Raw genomic sequence first — 19,203 nt, forward strand, 5'->3', positions numbered from 1 at the left:
AGCTCTGACACCTGCTTCAGGGTGGATGAACCTCGAGGACATGAGGCTACGTGCAATAAGCCATCACCGAAGGACAAGTACCGACTAATTCCAGGTATGTGAGGTGTCTGGAGTAGCCAAGTTCACAGAGACAGCAGGTGGAAGAAGGGCCACCAGGGCCACCGGGAGAGGGGAAAGGGGGAGTGAGGGTTTCATGGGGAGAGAGTTTCTACTGAGATGGTGAAAAAGTTCTGGAGACGGATGGTGGCGATGGCTGCTCAGCAATGTTTATGTCCTTAAGGCCACAGAATTGTACACTTACAGATGGCTAAGGCGGTAACTCTTATATTATGTATGTATGCTTTATCACTATCTGAAATCAATGATTCAATAAAGTTTTTTTTTTTTTCCAAAGAAAGCAGAAGTGATCCTTGCAGTGATGGAATGTTCTGTATCTCGACCCGATCGGTGCCCGTTGCTCTCATCCCTGTACTAGAATTTTGCGAGACATTACTAACAGGGAAACCAGGTGAAAGGTGCATGGGATCCTTCTGTGTTGTTTCTTACAATTCCCTGTGAATATCTCCAAACAAAACGTTCAACTAAAAGAATACAAATATAAGGGAAGCACTGTGAATTGAAGTTTGCACTCGAGGTGAAGGAAAAGTTGGCCAGCAGGTGCCCAAGCTCACGGGCCGTGGACCTCGCACCTTCGGAGATGCCACCCGGGGTGTTTCGCCAGCTTCGGTCCTCGGCCAGAAACAGGAAACGCTGCCCCCAGGAGGTGACCTGGGAGGGTTAGGCCCCTTGGGCCTGGAGTGCCTGTCCTATCCTCCTGTCTTCAAGGGCTATAGTTTCCTTTTTTTTTTTAATGTGAACCTTGAACATGTTTTTCCCCATAATCATGTTTGTCATCAGGAAATAAAAAAGATAGCTCACCCTGGCCTGTCTCCTTTGTTTAAACATGGTCACAGGATGTAATTTCACAAAGAAAACCTGGGACAATGAAGGGGATGTTGGTGTTGAGGCAGGAGATAGATGGGCCCCAGGCTGAGCAGCTGGGATCTGTCCCCTGTGGATAGATACTCCAAGATAAAGATAATCACAGGAGCAAGGAGGAGCCGAGCCCTGCTCAGATGAAAGACAAAGAGACCACATATTCCTCACTCTCGAGGTCAAGGAGACCTTCCCGACTACACATGCGCAGAAAGGCTCCTTGGGGGTCAAGAGGGAGGGAGCGCCACCCCATAGTAGGTGATGCCAATCTACCCATAGGCCTCTGCGCTAGAATCCATCTTGGCTAAGAGATGCGCACGCACACAGGGGAGGACCCTGAGACAAACCAAATACGGACTCAGAGCCAGGCAAAGCAAGATGACTGGCCAGAGGGAACCGAAAGAAATGCCCCATATAAGTGATTCAAACTACCCCAAGGGCACGACTCTTTCTCTGAGCCCGCCTGTATGTGTCTATCCACACGTACATTTTTCCTCCTAATAAACACTTTACTTGTTTCACTACTTTCCGTCTCTTTGTTGAGATTCATTTCTACAAAGCAGACAGGCCAGGGCCTTGTCGCTGGCCACTGGCCCTCGTGGTCTAGGGGCCTGGATTCAACACTGTCACTGCTGCGGCCTGGCTTCAATCTCCGGTCCGGGAACCGAGATCCTGCTTCAAGCCTCTGCAGGCTGAGGCCTCCGGAGATCAGGGTGTGGCAACAGCCTGGTGAGACGCTCCCCATCCCCCACTCCTTCTCTCTCGCCCCTTCGAGCATTTGTGGGGCAGCCCTGAGTCCCCACCCACCTGTGAAATGGACACGCAGACGCATATCCGTGGAGAGGCTGCGACACCCAGGGCCGGGCTGCTCTCCCGCTCCCCACTCCGTGTACGTCCCACACCTGCCTTCCCGTGTCCCACAGAAGGTCCTCCGCACAGCCCTCGATCGACCCCCGAATAATCCATCTTGTCAGGGGGATCCCCCCCCCCCATACTGCTGCTGAGATATCTGACAGGGGACAGGTCGGATCCCTGGATTCGCCAGCCAGCCACACTGACCAACTGCCCAAGTGACCCAGAAGCAGGGGGCATGCCCGAGGCCCCAGCCCTGCCCCTGGGCAAAGGCCCTGAGATGGGCTGGGGGGAGAGCAGGGGGCAGCGGCCCAGGCACCCAGTGGTCGCCTGCTGCGTGGCTGAGGGTCTCTGCCGACCCTCCCCCCCCGGAAGGGAAGCTGGAGGGCCCTGAGCCAGCGCGGCCTTACCCTGAGTCCAGGCTCCTCAAGCCTCCAGAAAGCCATGCTCTGTTTAGCCCACATTTATTAAGCACCTACTGCATGCCAGGGAATGGGGCAGAGGGATGGCCCATTGGGGCTGTCCCCTCCCCCAAAGGACTGATGTGCTGGTAGACAGGGTAACTAGAATCCTGAGTGTAGACCAGGGGGCTCAGAGGTGGGCACCTTAATTGGGGTGGGAGCGGCTCATGACTCCATGATCTGGGGCAGCTCCAGACACAGAGGCAGCAGCGGCATCTACAAGGCGGCCGCAGGCTGCTGTGGTCACCACCCACCCCTGCCCGCTGACCTTCCTCTCTGGTCCCTCTCCGCATGAGGCCGGCCTCTGGCCCCCCCCCCACGGGGCGGTGCTTCCCGGAAGGTGACGCCCCTCTGGTCTCAGCGTAACCCCACCCCTTTCCCAGAACGTGCCTGAAGGCCCGCCCAGGCCGGGGCGGTCCCAGGCTGGCTGTCCCCACCCACCGTGCCCCGCAAACACCCGGGGCTGGGGCAGGCTTGAGCCAGGAGCCCTCCGCCTCCGCCTCCGCCTCCGCCTCCGCCGCGGGAGAGACCTCGGCGCCCCTTCCCTTCCCGGGAGCTGCCAGGCGGCAGGGCCAGGCCGCGAGACGCCAGGGGGCAGCAAACCCACACCTGAGCCCGGCTCTCTCATGGGCGGGCTTTAGCCTCCACCGCGGGGTCAGGGAGCTGGTGGGCAGGGGTCTGGGGCCACACTCCCTTTAAGACTGTGACCCCACGCCCCCTACTGTCGGGTTCAGTGCGGGACACTTCTCAGCCCTGCTGCCACGTGGGAGAAGGTGGGGAATAAACGGGGGGCGAGATTTGGGGGACCAGGAAGAGGTATGCGGGGGGAGTTCCACTCCTTGCTCTGCTCCGTCATGCTGGGCGGCCACAGCAGGGGCAGGGAGGGGGGAAGGAGGTCAGGGCGAGCCCCCCCTGCTGAGGGGCACCAGCCCACCCCCGACTCCTGGTGTGTACGTGGCAGGGTCCCCGAGTCAGCAAGCTCTCGGAATGCTCTGCTGTGATCTGGGGACCATGACGTTCCTGCCTTGGAACCCACGACTTGGGCGCCATGCGGGGCTCACACAAGCGGAGGCTCCCCCAGGAGGCCTGCGGGGGGAGGGAGCTGTGGCTGGCTCAAGCATCCTGAGGGTCTTCTTTGTCATTAGGGGCCAGGGGAGTGGGCTGGGCATTGACCACGGTTCCAGAGAAGAGGCCAGCAGGGCAGGGGTCTAGCCCAGGATACCCTGGCACAATGCCCCACCCCAGCAGGCCCAGTTCCCTCCCCGTGCGCTGGGCAGGGGCCCTGAATCTCAAGGGTGGTGGTCAGCTTGGGCCAGAACTTTTATTCAAGCCCCATGTTATCCAGCTCTGAGACATACACGGTATGTACCCTGCACGCATCCGCAATGCATACACCTGCATCCCACGGGGATCTCACGTGCCCCTTGCCCCCACTGGTGTCCGGCAGGTGGCCACGCCCTTCAAATGCACAGCATCCCCCCAGCCCACTCCCTCTCTAACGTAAAGCATCCAGCCCTTTCCTGGCCTGGAAGAAGCAGAGGTCCAACTGCAGGGCCTGGCTGGGATGACCAGGCACACCTACCCTCCCCCAGGCCCCTCCCCACTTCCCTGCCACGGACGATCTTGACCCGTTACGGCCTCTGTAACATATAAAACCCTTGTCCCCAGGACCCCTCCTTCAAGGTTAAGACCCAGGCACTCCCTGCAGCTGACGGCCCCACCAGCTGCTCAGCCTTGGCCCCGGCGCGGGCAGGAAAAGGATGGGAGCCACATTCCTTTCTTCAGGAGGAGCGCTGCGCCTGGCCAGCCCGGGCCCTCTCCTTTGGGTCCAAGGGGCCTGGCAAAGTCCCCACCAGGGCCTCACCCGGACCCTTGTGGGAGGGGGCTGCGCAGGCGTGCTGCTCCGGGGCGGCGGGAGAGGGGGTTCTTCTGCAAGTCGCTCTTCAGCTCCGCCTGGCTCTCCATCCTCGCCTGGTGATGGGAGAGTTCAGGAAGGCTTCGCGGAGGCGGCGCGCCGTGCCTTCCCTGGATCCATCCGCGGTGCTCTCAGTGCTGGGGTGCTGCAAAGAGTGAACCCAGCTGGTGACCGCGCAGGGGGAGCGGGGACTGGCGGGGCGCCGAGCCCCCGGTTTGGGTGACACCCCCGTCACAACCCCCTCCAGCCCCCAGGCCGGGCGCGGAGCTCACCAGGGAGGGTGCCACCTCCGTCTCCGTGATGTCCCTTCCCCAGCGCAAACGTCTCGAGCAGGAGGGAGAGCAGAGCGGTGGCGTGGCGTCCGCAGTACCCTGCCGGGACCCCCGGGGGCGCCCTGCTCTGCTGTCACACCAGACCCTGATTGGGCTTCACTCTGCGGGTACTCACGAGGCCACGCCTGCCGCCGGGCGCGAGAGGCTGGAGCGCCTGGCGTAGGACGGTGGCAGAAAGGAGGTAGTGGTGGTGCCTTTATGGAACTGGGTCGGGGTGGGGGGGCCCAAGGGCAATCGGGCTTCCCCACCTCCCCACTCTCGGCAGCCAATCGGAGGCTGGAGCTGGACAAAGCTCGGGACACCGAGGCCGCTGGGCTGGGTAAGGACGTTCCTCCGCCCCCCGCAGGTGGGGGCGTGGGCAGGGTGGTCGGGGACACGTGGGGCGCAAGCTGGATGCCCTGCCCCTGAGTCCAGCCCTCAAAGCCCCACAGCCCGGCCCCCAGCGGTCCAGCAGCCTCCCCAAGATGCAGGGCCAGGAGAAGGGTCCTTCCCTGGGGTCTTAGCATACGGAGCTGCTCCTTCCCTGACACCAGGGACAAGCGTCCCCGCTGGCCACCCTCTGGTCACTGCCTGTCCACCGGTGACACCCTTGGTCCCTCTTATGACCCTCTCCAGTTCCTCACACCTGACCAGGAGCTCTCTCAGCCAGGGAACCTGCTGGACCTGGCCATTCTCACTGGGTGACAAAAGTGGTGCAGGGGCCGCCCAGGATATGGGAGCAGCATGGAGATACATCCTAATCAGAGAAGGGTCCTACCAGCAGAGCTGCACCCAGGGGTCAGGGCCCCCGGACTGGGCCAGCACCTCTGCCCCTGGGAGTTCCCACCCTCCCCCTTGCTTTTGAGAAGCCAGGCTCCAGCTGCCACCTCCTCCAGGAAGCTCCCCTGGCCTCCCCCGGCCTCCCCCAGGCTGGTCCTCTTCTGATGTGCTCTGGGCAGCTAATTCCTGGGGCCAGGTACCCTGCCTCCCCTCCCTGCCAACCCCACCCCCGCTTCTCCAGGACCTGCTATTTTTAAACAGCTGAACTTAGGGGTCTCTTACACCAGCCCAGGGAAGTGGCAGTGCTGTCCCGCATGTCAGATGAGGAAGCTAAGGCCAGGGAGGAGGCCTTGCCCAGCCCTCTGCCCCCACCATGTCCCCCTCCTGTCACCGGCACTGTGGGGCAGAACGGGCTTGGGGTGCGTGAGGGTTTCAAAGTAAATGGGAGGTGAGAGAAGCAAGGCAGTGTGCCAGCGAGGTGATGGCCCAGCTTGGATGGCGGGGGGTGGGGGTGGGGGGGAGAGGGGCAGCCCGATGGCAGCGGCAGGCACAGCAGCAGGAATGTGAGGTCTGAGAGAGGAGGCCCAGGATGAGTGATGGGGCCCAGGAACCGTGCCAGCCTCGGGCAAATGGCATGGGGGGGGGGCGAGTGGCTGGCCCGGGTGGCCCCACAAGGCTCTCCCAAGTGCCCAGCCCCAGGGACCACGGGGCCCTCGGTGGTCAGTGGGCAGGCGCCGCCCCGTGGACACAGGCGCTGCTTGGGGGTGGCCGGGTAGGCTGCGGCTGAGCCTCTGCTCACCCCGCCCGCCTCCGGGCCGGGAAAGGCTGGGAGCCCTTTGTGGGAGAGCAGCTGGCGGCCGGCCTTTATGCGGGGCTGTGGGAAAGTCCCCGGGCCAGCCTCTCACAGCCTCTCAAAGGCAGGGATTATCTTGGGGCCTGCAGGACACCCTCTCAAGGACATCCCTCCCGGCAGGGGTGGGGGCAGGGCGCCTCCGCAGGGGTCCTGTCCGCCAAGCCCTGGCCCTACAAGCCCCTTGGCCGGGAAGGGTCACCTGGGTGGAAACCCTGCCCCCAGCCGTCCAGCTGCCAGGCTCAGAACCACGTGCCACACAAGAGTGCCCCCCACCATGCCCCTCTGGGGCTCTCCCCTCTGATTGTCCAGGCCCCTGGCCCTTTGGGGGGCTGGTCAGCAGAAGGTCATGCTCGGGGCTGTGCCCGCACTGGGCTGACTCAGGGCAGGCCCAGAGATGAGGTCAGGAGGCCTGGAAGGGGAGGGTGGGCACACTTATTTAGCACCTACTGCATGCAGGCTGAGCGGGACGTGCACCTTCTCCCTGGAATTGCTTGGAATCCCGAGAGGGAGGCAGGACCACTCCTGCTCCACAGAGCAGGGGACAGAGCAGGCCCAGCTCCCTGCTGAGGTCACCCTGTCCTGGGTGCACCTTGGCCCCGTGCCTGGCCTTTTCCTGTTCCATCAGCTGGCTTCCAGGTGGCGCAGACGTAGGCGGGGATCACCCACCCAAGAAACGGAACAAAGTGGGGTGGGCGGAGGCAAAGGCTCAGGGTGACCCTGGCGTTAATACCAGCAGCAGCTGCGAGGCCACCTGAATACTCTGCTTTTGTCCCCTCCCCCCATCCTCAGCACATGCCCACAGTGGGCTGTTATTAGGCCCATTTTACAGATAAAGATACTGAGGTCCAGAGAACCCAAGTACTAAGTGGCAGCACCTGGATTTGAATCCTGAGCCCACAGCGCTGTCCCAAGTCCATGCTGCCTCCAGAGGCTCTCTGGCGGGCGCATCCAAGGGGTAGCAATCCGCAGGGCTGGGGGCAGGGAGGCAGGTGGGCCCCTGGTCCCCTCGTCCTGCTGTCATGCTGTCATGCCTAGCGATGCCAGGCCGGGCGTGCACGGAACACCCGGGGGCTGTGGGGCAGGAAGGCGACGCTGGGCCAGATGTGTGGCCTTCCAGCCGCTGCCGCTTCCCCAACCTTCAAAGGCAACCCGGGGCCCCGCCCCGCTGGGACGACTGCTCCCCAGATGGCCTCTGGGCCCGCAGCTCTGCACACAAAGCCAGGCGGCCCATGTAAATGAGTTTGTCGCCGGGCACGCGCCTTTTGTGCCGGATGAATGTCCTCAGCAGGGGGGCGGGGTGTGGGAAGCCACCCGGAGCGGGCCTCCCGCCGAATTCTTGCAAGACTGGGGGCGGGCAGGGCTCTGGGGCGGCTGCTGGTGGAGGGGGAGCCCCAGAGCCAAGACCCGGTGGCACAGCGGCGGGCAGCCCACACCCCCATGCCCCATACTCCTGGGCTTTCTCAAGTAGCGCCAGACAAACAGGGCTCCATGAGGCCAGCGAGACCACTGGAGTTCTCTGCACAAGCAGAGAAGCAGAGGCCCTTGGGGGACTCACAGGGCAGTCCTCGCTCTCCCATGGGAGTGCGCTCCAGGGTAGGTGGCGGCTGCCCCATGGGGCCCAGAGCCTACTGGGCGAGCCCAAGTGGTGGCCTTCTGGACACCTCTGGCTGAGACCAGGAGCCACCTGAGTCCTGGAGGGCAGGGGCAGGAGACAGGATGAGGCCACTGCCAAACTCAGGGACAAGCAGAGAAGGCAGGGCCAGATTCCGGAGCCCTCACCTCTACCCAGCACCCCCGAGCCCTACCCCGCGCCAGGCTCTGGACACTCTGCCTGGCACAGAGCAGCTACTTCAAGTGGGTCATCACTGCCCAGCTGGGGGTGGGCAACCTTGCTCTGGCCTCCCCCCGCCTAAGCTTTCGGCCAGCTGGGAGCCCAGGACTGGTTTAGCCACACTTGCCTTCATCTGTGAACCAGGGTGCCATGTCCCCTGCCCCACTGAGTGGGTCCAAGGAGACACCCAGCCCAGTGGCTGTGGGAGCATCAGGTGTGCCCTGGGCCACTGCTGAGCCTCACTGAGGGGTCCCCACAATGAGCTGGAAGCCCAGAGCCCCTGACAGCTGGCTCTGACTGCCAGTCATAATGCGGGGTCTGCAGGAGGTGGGAGCCCCAGCAGGTACCCACAGGGAACGCTGATGAAGTTGTTTGGCGTCAGGGCAGGGGGTCCTGTGGGGGTTTGGGGAGGAGCTGGGGCACCCAGGGATCAGGGAGCAATGACCATGAAGGGCATGGAGCCTGAGCCCCACATCTGTGACCCCTCAGGTCCCCCTAATACCTGGGAGCCGAGGGTCCCGGCTGGGATGGTACCTACAGGGCTGGGGTTCTTCTCTCCTTTCAGCCATTACAGGATGGGGGGAGGCGGGCCTGGGTCAGCTCCGTGAGGCAAAGAGAAAGGACTTCCAAGCTCAGCGCCCCAGAGCTGCAGGTCCCCTTCCCACCCCAGCCCCCATGAGTGATCCACCAGCAGGCAGCCCCCAAGCCCCACGGGGCCCTTTGTCCTCTGCTGCCAGCCCCTGAAGCCCGCTTCCTCTGAGCTGCTGCCCTCCTGTACTTCCTGCCCCTCAAGAAAGCAGGGTACTCCCACCCCCGTGCTTGCTTTGCAAGCCCCCAGTGACCTGACCAGGAGGCCGGGCAGCTCCCTAAAGATCAGCCAGGCCAACGCAACAATCAGCGGGGAAAATGAGGCCCAGGGCCGGCTGCCTGGTCTCCAGCGGGCCCACAGCCGGACTGCTGGTGGAGGAAAGGAGCGGACGAGCCAGTCTAGGGCCCCCGATGAAAAAGTGGGGGCAGCTGTGTGAAAGTGACCTTAGCCAGGGAGGGGGCACTGGATGCTTTTAGGACAAAATGGATCTTTCCCAGGTGTGCAACAGCACACGTGCTCGGGGCAGGGGGGGAGGCACGGACCCACCCAGTGGGTGTGAAGGGGAGGATTCCCCCCTGGCCGTGGAAGAAGCACAGGGAGGGGCCTGGGGGCTGAGTGACCACCTTGGTGCTTTCTCTGGGGAGGGGGAGCTGCCCCGTCTGCCCTAACCCAGGGTCCAGCCTGGCCTCAGCCACCATCTGGGCCTCAGTTTGCTTACCTGTACGATGTGCAGGAAGACCCTCAGCCTCAGCAAGGCCCCTGAGCGGGGCTCCCACACCAGCCCCAGAAGCGAGAGGGATGGGCGGGGCAAGCCCCCCCCACCCCGGGGGTGGTAAGGACAGCAGTTAACACAGCGACAGCGTGGTGGGTGTCATTCCACCCTGCAGGTGGGGCAAACCTGCCCCACAGTAAATATGTCAGGGTTTAGGTGACTGTATTTCACACGCTCGACTCTGCCTCGCATCAGGAAAGCAACACTCCTCATAGTAAAGGAATGGCCTGGTGTGTTCCAATAAAATTTTATTTCTGTAGGCTGAAATTTGAATTCCATCTCATTTTCACTCGCCTCGAAATATTTTTCTCCTTTGAATGTTTTTTTAAGGATTTAAAAATGTAACAGAGTCCTTCTTGGAAGGCACAAAAACGGTGCGGGGCCTGATGCTTGCCCGGTCCTCAAACGGGATGATCCTCCAAAACCTAGCAGGTGTGCGCAGGCATCGTCCTCGTTTTACAGAGAAGAAAACCGAGGCACCGGTAGGGTTCGTGGCCTACCCGAGTCATCCGGTGCCGGGATACCCCGGGAGGGGCCTCCGGGAGTCCTCCCGCCCCAGGCGCCGACCCGCGAGCCTTCCCCGGGGCGCCGGGCCGCCCCGCCGGGAGCTGCGATGCGCGCGCCCACCCGCGCCCCTCCCGCGGCCGGCGGGCTGTGGGTCCGCGCTGCCAGGCGGTTCCCACACTGCGCGGCGGCCGCGGAAGCGTGCCTGCCCCCCGCGGCATTAGTGCCGGGCTCTGCCTCTGAATGAATGAGGGCGGCCGCGGGGGGCGAGGGGGGGCAACTCCCAAAAGACCATCTGGCTCCGCGTTATAATAGAGCAATAAAGGGCTTGTCTGCCTTTCAGAGGTTGGGAACGAGCTGCTCTCTGACACCGCGGGGTTTTTAACCAGCTGGGGACAGCGACCCGGCCCTGCCCCGGCCTCGCGGGGAGGGGGCGGGGCGCGGCCACGTGGGCCCGCGCGGCCCCTAATCCGGAGGCGCCCGTGAGACGCGCGGCTCCCGCGCTTTCCCACCGCCCACCTCTGCGCGTCCCTGTGGCCACCGCCCTGGCCCCTGCTTTACACCTGGGAGACTGAGGCCCGGGAAGGGGGGGGGTTGAACGAGCCTGGGGTCTATGCCCGTGTCTGCCAAGTCTGGAGCGCAGCCCTTTTGGGAACCTGGGGCCTGGTTTGGTCCCCAAAAGCGGGGGTCCCCAGGTCTGGCCTGGGGACTTGACAGGACTGCAGAAACTGGCTAACCACCGTCCCACCCCACCCCGCCTTGGAGGGCAGGGGTCCCTGAGATCTACGGACACCCTGCCCCAACCCCACAGTCAGGTCCCAGGATAGATCCTGACCTCGGTGAGATGAGAGAAGGGGATGGGGAAAGCTGGGCAGCCATCCAAGGGCAGCTTCGGGGGAAGGGTCCAAGCCCCCCGAATCACAGAACCTGATCGAGTCATCAGGTATGTGACCTGAACCCCCAGCTGGCCAGACCCGGGCCAGGCAAGCCGCAGAAATGGACACCTGCAGCCCCAGCCCAGCCCTACCTCCTGGGCACCTGCACACAAGCCTTCCTGAGCATCCCTCCTGGCTCGGAGCCCCCAGCGGCTCCCGCTGCAGAGGGAGAGGTTGCTGCGTGGGCCTGGGGCACGGAGGGCCCTGTCCCGTGACTCCGTGGCCCTGACTCGGTGCACTGGCCATACTTCAGGCAAGAGCCACAGGCAGCCCACGCGATCAGCCCCAGCAGGGGGGGCTCCTTCTGGGCCGGGGGGCCCAGCAATGCCCCAGCCCCGCTTTGGCCACCCTCGGTCATCTCCAGCAACCTGGAGCCAGTCCCTCCGTCAGGTGGTCTTAGCAGGGAAAGCCCATGCTACACAGGTAAACTGAGGCCACAGAAAGCCAAGGGCAGAGCCCAGTCTCAGCCTGGACACCCCCTGTGCCCACCCCGCCCAGTCCCTCCTCCCCTGAGACCCAGCCCCCGGCAGTACACCCCTGAAATGCCAGAGGGAGGGAGACTTCCTTCAGCGAGGACGGTCTGTGTCTACACGGGGGGGCAGTACAGACCCCAGAAACTGGGAGCCAGCTGCGGAGTCAACCTACCAAGTGAAGGGCATCTTGGTCCCACTCAGCACCCAGCGTGAGGCGCCATCACGGGCACTGGTTTTGCTCCCAATGGCAACCCGGAAACCACCCTGCTTTGGATGGGGGCCCAGCCTGGAAAACTCGGAGCTTAGGGAGCAGCTGCAAGACAGAGGCTGAGAGTCTGACCCCCAGGGGCAGGCCTGGGCAGGGGCTCTGGGGCCTTAGGGTGCGAGGGAAAATCTCTAGGGGGGAGCTAAGGGGTGGGTAGAGAGGAGGCGAGCGCAGAAGACAAAGCCGCCCGCCCTGCCTCTGCCCCTGGAGCCTCCACCTCCTCTGACCTGTGGGCCCCAGCTTCCTGGCTCACTCTGCGGCCTTGGGCCAGTCCCCTCCCCTTTCGAAGCTTCAGTTTCCTCATCTGTGCGATAGACAGGATAACAGTCATCCTTCAATCCCAGAGTCGCTGTCCAGATGCAGAGCCCCTCCTCTGGGGCTCGGCGTGCAGCAGGTGCTCAGCAAATGCCAGCTTTACGTTAGTGCCCTGTGAGCTGGGGGCAGCCCGGCCTCGAGGGTTGACTGGTGTCCACCTAGGATGATGAGATGCCCAACCCCTGACAGAGGAGATGTGGACACAGGATGGCAGACCCCCCCCTCCCCAAATCACCCCCTGCAGCCTGCTCTCTGTCCTGGGGCTGAATGGGCTCTGCCACCAGGAACCCCCCACCCAGCAGCACCCAGACTCGGCTGAGAAGCTGTCTGCAGCCCCAGCTGCCCTGGGGAGAGGTCTGGGGGCCACCCCTCTGCAGCCTGGCTTCCTTTATGGGGGCTCCAGGCCGAGGGGCAGGAGAAGGCATCTGGCCCCTGCCCCCCTTCCTTGGGGCCTCAGGTTCCCGCTCTGTGTAAGCGTCTCCCCACCCACCATCACTGGCCTCCAAGTCCCCCTCTTGGGTCCAGCATAACCCTGGGGAGGAGGGGCTGGTCCTGAGCACGGAGGGCCGTGCTGGAGGGAAGGCCCGTCCCCGGCCACCCTGAACCCCAGCCCCCTTCTGGGCTCTGGGGCTGACTGACCCACCCTGTGGCCCAGGACCACAGCCACTCCCAGGTAGGGTGGTGGCAGTCCGCAGCCGCAGGCCTCTTGGCAGGCGACCGCACCCGCAACACCTCAGCTTCCTCGGTTTCCCCCGTGAAACGGGGATAATCTTTCCTGCCTCTGAACGTGGCTGGAGGCCTGGATGAGCCATGGTGCCACACTGGGCAGGGCACTGACCCCTAGACAGTGCAGGAGAGGGGCTGCTGACAGGGTCTTCCTCACACCCACCCGGGGCCCAGGGTCCACCTACTCCAGGAGGGGTGCCCAGAGCAGCGATCCGCCCAACTCAGGCCCCCCTCCCTTCGGGGCCTCTGACGCTGGGCAGTGGGCAAGGAGGAGAGGACGCCTGTGGTGTGCCCACACGTTGACCCGCCAAGGAAAGCGGGCCAAGCTGAGGGGCCGGGGGGCAGTGCCAGGCCCTTTATCTCCAGAGCCCAGGCACGGGTGTGCAGTCACAGGCACGCATGCAAGGGCACACGTGCATGGCACACACATGGGCACACACACAGGCGGGCACACGTGCATGGGCGCACATGCACAGGCACACACACAGGGGAGCCTCTTCCAGCCATTCTTGGACACTTCTGGTGCCTGCTTCCGCTCACCCCCAGGTCCGTATCCCACCATTCTCTTTTCCTGGATAAAGCTTCCCAGAATTCCTCACCTGGGACACACCCAGTCCCCCTTCAAGGACCTCCTCGGGCATCACCTCCTCCAGGAAGCCCTCCCTTGGCAACCCTGCCTTTCCCTTCATCGCCCTACATCCAGGGCTCTTCTGAAAAAGTCAGTGTCTCAAGCCTTCCCCAAGACACCCCCTTGCTCCCTGGGGCCCCTGTGGGAGCCTAAACGTGCCTTTTTAGAAATTATACAAACAGTAGACACTCCTTCAAGAAAATCTGGAGGAAGCAGACATAAGAAAAACTAACCAAGTTTCTGGCCCCCAAAATGTCAGCATTTGGGAGGTTCCCTCCATCTCTCTGCCAATGTCAGGTGGACACTCGGTCTTCGATGTAACTCCATGGTGGGCTAACTACACCCCCAAAGTGACCTCCTACGTGCAAGGTCTCCCCAGCCCCAAGTTCAGCCCCCATCCACCCCCCAGGGCAGGGGCCAGGCCTCAGTCCCTTCTCAGCCCAGGTGTGCCCAGGTGTCTGCTGCCCCAGGGAAGGGAAGGGAAGGGAAGAGTCCCGCAGCTGGGAGGGAGGAAAGAGCCCCGTCTCGCATCCAGTTCTTTGGTCTGGTTCTGGGGGGCGTGGGGAGCTAGGGCAGAGGGGGGCTGGGGAGTGGAGGGCAGGGTTTCCTCCCACCCCCCAGAGCACCCCTCCCCCAGAGCGGCCACGCAGCCGGAGGTTCCCACACTCCGGACCCTCCGCCTGCGCCGCGACAAAGGCAGCCTGCGTGCCTCACAGGCCGCCTGGGAGCTGCGGCCGCCCTTTGTCCACGGTCCTGGCCACCCGCCATCTGGAACAAGACTCCGACCAGGGGATCGAGGGATCAATGCGGCTGCTCCTGCACGCCACGGGGGAGACGCATGTCACCCCTCCCCGGTCCGCTCTCCATGGCAGGCTCCACTCACGTCAGCGCCCCAGGCCCACAGCCCGGGCTCTGCGCCCCTTCCCCCTCCCCCATCCCATCTCTGCAGGTCCAAGTCCCAGCTCCCACCCTCACCCTCCAAGTGGCCTCAGCAACCTCTCGGTGCCTGGGGGCTCTCGGAAAAAGGAAGTAATAATACTGCCTGGTCCCCAGGCAGGTCTAGCCTGGGAAATATACCAGAGCTCTTAGCCCTGCCTAGTACATAATAATAATGATAAATGCTCAGAAACCCTCTGCTTCCTGTCTGTGAAATGGGGCAGGGACACTCCCCTCACAGGGCAGTTCTAAGAAGGCAGATTCCTGTTCCCTGCCTGGTGCTTAGTAGATGCTCAGAAACTGGGACTCTTACCCCCATCCAGCTCCCGCCTGGATCCCCAGGGAGAGACCCCAAACCCCCTCCCCACCCCCAGACAGACTCAGCAACCTATAGACACCGCCTCTCCAGTGCTCCCAGGGGCCTGGCTGGCTGGGGGCAACTGTGAGCGGCACCCAGTCCAGCCTCGCCCCTTCACACCTGGGGACCCGAGCCGGGCGCCTCCCTGCTGTCCTGGGTGCTCTTTCAGTGGCCACTGCAGGTGGACCGGCTGGTGATGGAGGGCTGGCTGGGGGCCCCGCTGGGAGCCACTGGAGGGCAGGAGAGGGGCACAGCACTGAGTCTGGATGGGCCCAGGGCGAGAGCCGTGGCACAGAACCACCCCAGGGGGCACCAGTCTCTGGGCTGTGCACAGCCTGGGGTCCTTGTGGTGGCACATGGGGGTGTCACAGTGAGTTGTCGCTGTCCCTCCTCTCCCAGAAGGCCAGCCTGCCCACTCCCCACACCCCAAGAAGGAAACCCTCCTGGGACCAGAAACACCCAGGTTGTGGACAGCCTGGGACTTCACAGAACCCTGTGGATGGCACAACCTGCTCCAGGGAATCTGGCCCCGGGCGGAGGCGGCAGTGCGGATCTGGGCAGAGGCCAGTGGGTACAGCAGTGTCCCTTCCACACTGGTCCAGCCTGCAGGGCACTGGGAGGTCCAGGGCAGGGTCACTTGGGGCTGGATGGGGGGTGGGTGGGAGGGAGTGTGTGGCTCTTCTCCAAGGAGTCCTCCTTTTTTATTTTTTTTTTCATTGCGGTAAAATACACATAACATAAAATAACCTTAATTATTTATAAGTGCTCAACTCAGAGGCATTAAGCACATGCACGCTATTGTACAACCATCACCACCATCCGTCTCCAGAACTTTCTCATCTTCCCAAACTGACACTCTGCCCCCATGAAACACTCACTGCCCATCCCCTCCCCCAGCCCCCGGCCCCACCCTCTTCCTTTCTCTGTGAGTGTGACTTCCAGGGACGTCACAGAAGCGGGATCACGTAGGATGTGTCCTTTCGTGGCTGGCTCATTTCGCTCTGCACGGCGTCCTCAAGGTCCATCCACGTTGGAGCAGGTGTCAGAATCGCCTTTCTTTTTAAGGCTGAATAATATTCTGTCTTATGGATGGACCACATTTCACTTATCCATTCATCTGTTGATGGACACGTGTTGTTTTTACCTCTTGGTGATTGTGAATAATGCTTCTGTGAACATGGGTATACGAGGGTCTCTTTGAGACCCCGCTTTCAATTCTTTTGGGTACAGAGCACAAGTGGAATTGCCACGTCACATGGTAATTCTACGTTTAATTTTGGAGGAACCACCACACTGTTTACCACAGCAGTTGCACCATCCCTATGAGAAGACCTCCCTTGTCATGGGGAGCAAATGCCCCTGGAGCACCGCCCCCAACATGGTGCCCTTTGCTTTGCAGTCAGCCTGGGAGGGGTGGAGTTGGGGTGTGAGTTATTTAGAAATGGGTTATGGGGCTTCCCTGGTGGCACAAGGTTAGGAATCCGCCTGCCAATGCAGGGGACACGGGTTCGAGCCCTGGTCCGGGAAGATCCCACATGCCGCGGAACAACGAAGCCCCTGTGCCACAACTACTGAGCCTGCACTCTAGAGCCCTCTAGCCACAACTACTGAGCCCGCGAGCCACAACTACTGAGCCCGCGCGCCACAGCTACTGAAGCCTGCGCGCCTAGAGCCCATGCTCCACAACAAGAGAAGCCACCGCAATGAGAAGCCCGCGCACCGCAACGAAGAGTAGCCCCCGCTCACCGCAACTAGAGAAAGCCTGCGCGCAGCAACGAAGACCCAACGCAGCCAAAGATAAATAATTAAATTTTTTAAAAAAGGAAAAAGGAAACGGGTTGTGGTCCTAGATTCCTGAATTCTAGCATAATCATACCCAGCTCGTGGGTTTGGCCTGGAGCCCCACATCCACAGCAGGCACCTTGCCTCAGTGGCTGTTTCTAGACACCTCACCCCACCCTAGACTTACCGAGCTCTCCAGGGTGGAGGCAGGACTAACTCTCCCCGCCCCCACCCCCCCAGCTGCTGGGGGCAGCCAAAGCGGAGGATCCGAGCCCCCTCCACGTTCTGGGATGCTTCCCGCTAAGCCTGCCAGCCAGGAGAGGCCCTGGGCTCTCCCCCCCTCCTCCCTCCTCCGCAGCCCCCCCAGGCTGCTGGGCCACTCACCTCGGACGGACGTGTGAGCCGGGAGCCCAGCGACTTTCCCACACTTTGGCCCCATTCACAGTGTTAAACGGCCCACAAAGGCCAGGCGTGTGCCTCGGAGGCCGCGCTGCCATCTGGCCCGCACTCGGGGAGGGATCAAGCCTTTCATCCGGCCGGGCTGAGATTTAACACCATTCATTTCATATTTCCCACAACTCAAAATTGGATCAAAGCTGCTACTGTCCAGGGGGAGGGGGGAGGGGAGGAAGGCGGGAGGAGTCAGCCCCCCACGGCCCACCCGCCACCCTCACTTCCACCCTGGCCCACTGCGGGTGGGCGTGCAGCTGGGGTGGGGTGGGGTAGGGGCTGGACCACATCTCTGGCACGTGTCTCCTTTGGGCCGAGAGCTGGCTTGGGGGAGGTGGCCAACTGCCCCTCTGAAGCCGGGCGGGGGGCGGGGGGGGGACAGGGGGACAGGGGGACAGGGGGACGGGCCCGGCCTGGGTGCTGCCCTCAGTTCCGGGCAGAGCCCTGGGGCCCCCGCTGCCAGCAGCCAGGCAGTCAAGCACACGCCCCTTGTCCCTGCATTCCCTCTTCCTTGGCCAAGCTCCTCCTTGGCGCCAGGTGCCAGGCTGGCAGGGTGTGGGCGATGGGGACACAGGCAACTAAGCCATTCTGCCCTCCCCCCGACAGTCGACCCCCAGGGAGTCCACAGGCGGGCGAGGGACCCACCAAAACGTGCTGGTCGCCCAGCGTAAGCCCCACTTTTGGTGCAAAAATGGCTCCACTGAGCGTCACCGGGTGCCCCTTGCAGCCTGTGGGATCTGCCAGCCCACGCCGACAGTGCCAGCCAGGGCTGTGGAGCAGAGGGCAGAGCACATGTCTCCAGCATGCCCATCCCGTTTGCCTGGGTGCCCTCTGCCCTTTTGCATCAAACCTGATCGGGCCGGATATCTGTGGTAGGGGGTCCACCTGCTCGAGAGGAGCCCAGGCTCAGGGTCACCCACCTCCCAAAGCCAGCCTGGGGCCTGTGTCCCCTTCAAGAGAGGGGCTCTGGGGGAAGAGCAGGTGCCAAAGGGTGAGTGGGGCTGCCCTCCACTCCCTTCCAAAGTCACCTGAAGGTTCCCCCCCGGGAGCCCCCCAGCCTAATCCATCCCAGTGGGTGACCAGCAGGCTCTTGGGGCTGTCCTGTGCTGGCTCCAAGCCAAGCCTGCCCTGGCCGTCCTGACACCATCCTCCTGCTTCCCGGATGGGCCCATCTCCGGGTCCCCAAAGGCTCCCTGTGCTGCGGACTTCTTGAGCAGGCCCACCAAGCAGGCCACTCATAGCTGTGAGTCACTGCCAAGACCCTTGTTAAGGCCCTGCAATTCCCAGCTGCACTCGGACGTGGCTGCCGTCCAGGGAACTGTGCTCCTGGATTTAAACTCTGGCTAACGCACCCTGACGCCAGCCGCTGGCTGCCCGGGCTGAAGCCCTGCCTCCTCTTTGGACCTTGCTGGGTCCCGCCTTGCCCCTAGAAGGTAGCCCCAGCCCCACCCCCTCCCGCGGTCCCTGCAGAACTGGATTCCTGGCTGCAGAGAATCAAAGTAAAGTGATTGTTTTGGGTGGAGGGGGGCTCCCAACAGGCCCTCCCCTAGGGACCCAGGGTGGGGCTGGTGGCCCCCCAAGCAGCGGCTGGCCCTCAGCTGGGCTGACCAAGTACCGGGATCAGCGGTTCCTCCAGTGGGTCTGAGCAGGTACAGCGTTCGTGTGGGCTCCAGGCAGGAGCCTCATGTCTGCCACCTGGCACCCCCTTCCTCACCACTGGCAAAATGCCTAGGGACAGCAAGCCCTACAAGTGCTCCTAAGGCAGTGCAGAGGGTAGCACGCAGCCGAGGCTTCCCCCGCGTCATGCAGGAGCAGTGACCACACACCTGTACGGAGCACGCCCGGAGCCACGCGCCCGCCCGTGCTCCATGGACAGCCACGGTCAGACTCCCATCTGGGGGGGGGGGGACCCTGGAGGCCACCTGCTGATTCAGAGCACCCCAGATGCCACAGCCTGATGAACTGCTCCAGGGAGGAAGGAGTGCAGCTCCTGGGGGGACCATCTAGGTGCCGGCCTCCATGCTGGGCGTTTCGGGTACTCTGGCTCCCTGAAGCTACCCAGAGCCCAGCCCAGCGTGGCAGCCCATTTTCTAGCTCTGAAGTCACGTGTCTCAGGTGACAGCCTGGGGACTTGCCACATGTGCCAGTAGGTCTGATCCTGAGAGCCTGGGCTCCTCTTCCACCTGTGCAGAGGGAGGTGACTGTGTCTGTTCAGGAAAAGTGCAGCTTCCTCTGTTCCCCTCGCCTGTCAGGGACGGTGCCCATCCTCCTGGAAGCCGCCACACTTGTGCATTCTAAAGCTTCCCCTTATCTGGGCTCCTGGCCTCTGCCAGCCAGCAGCGGGAGTCGCTGGGGAGGGGGGGAGAAGGGAGAGAAGAGGGGAAGGGGGGGAGGGGAGGAAGGGGGGGAGGGGAGGGAGGGGGGAGGGGGGGAGGGAAGGGGAGGGGAGGGGGGGAGGGAAGGGGAGGGGAGGGGGGGAGGGAAGGGGAGGG

At 62.9% G+C, this 19,203-nt stretch overlaps 1 long non-coding RNA gene across 1 annotated transcript; it reads right to left on the minus strand.

Moving 5' to 3' along the window:
* Positions 1-15,150: 15,150 nt before the first annotated feature.
* LOC309628583 lies at positions 15,151-19,085 on the minus strand. The gene is made up of 3 exons (XR_014244550.1): positions 18,538-19,085; positions 16,646-16,802; positions 15,151-15,648 (listed from the first exon to the last, which is right to left on the minus strand). It is a non-coding gene; the product is annotated as an uncharacterized lncRNA (long non-coding RNA).
* Between the last annotated feature and the right edge of the window lie 118 nt (positions 19,086-19,203).

The sequence above is a fragment of the Balaenoptera borealis genome, assembly GCF_965194805.1.
Source record: "Balaenoptera borealis genome assembly, chromosome: 1".
NCBI lineage: Eukaryota > Metazoa > Chordata > Mammalia > Artiodactyla > Balaenopteridae > Balaenoptera > Balaenoptera borealis.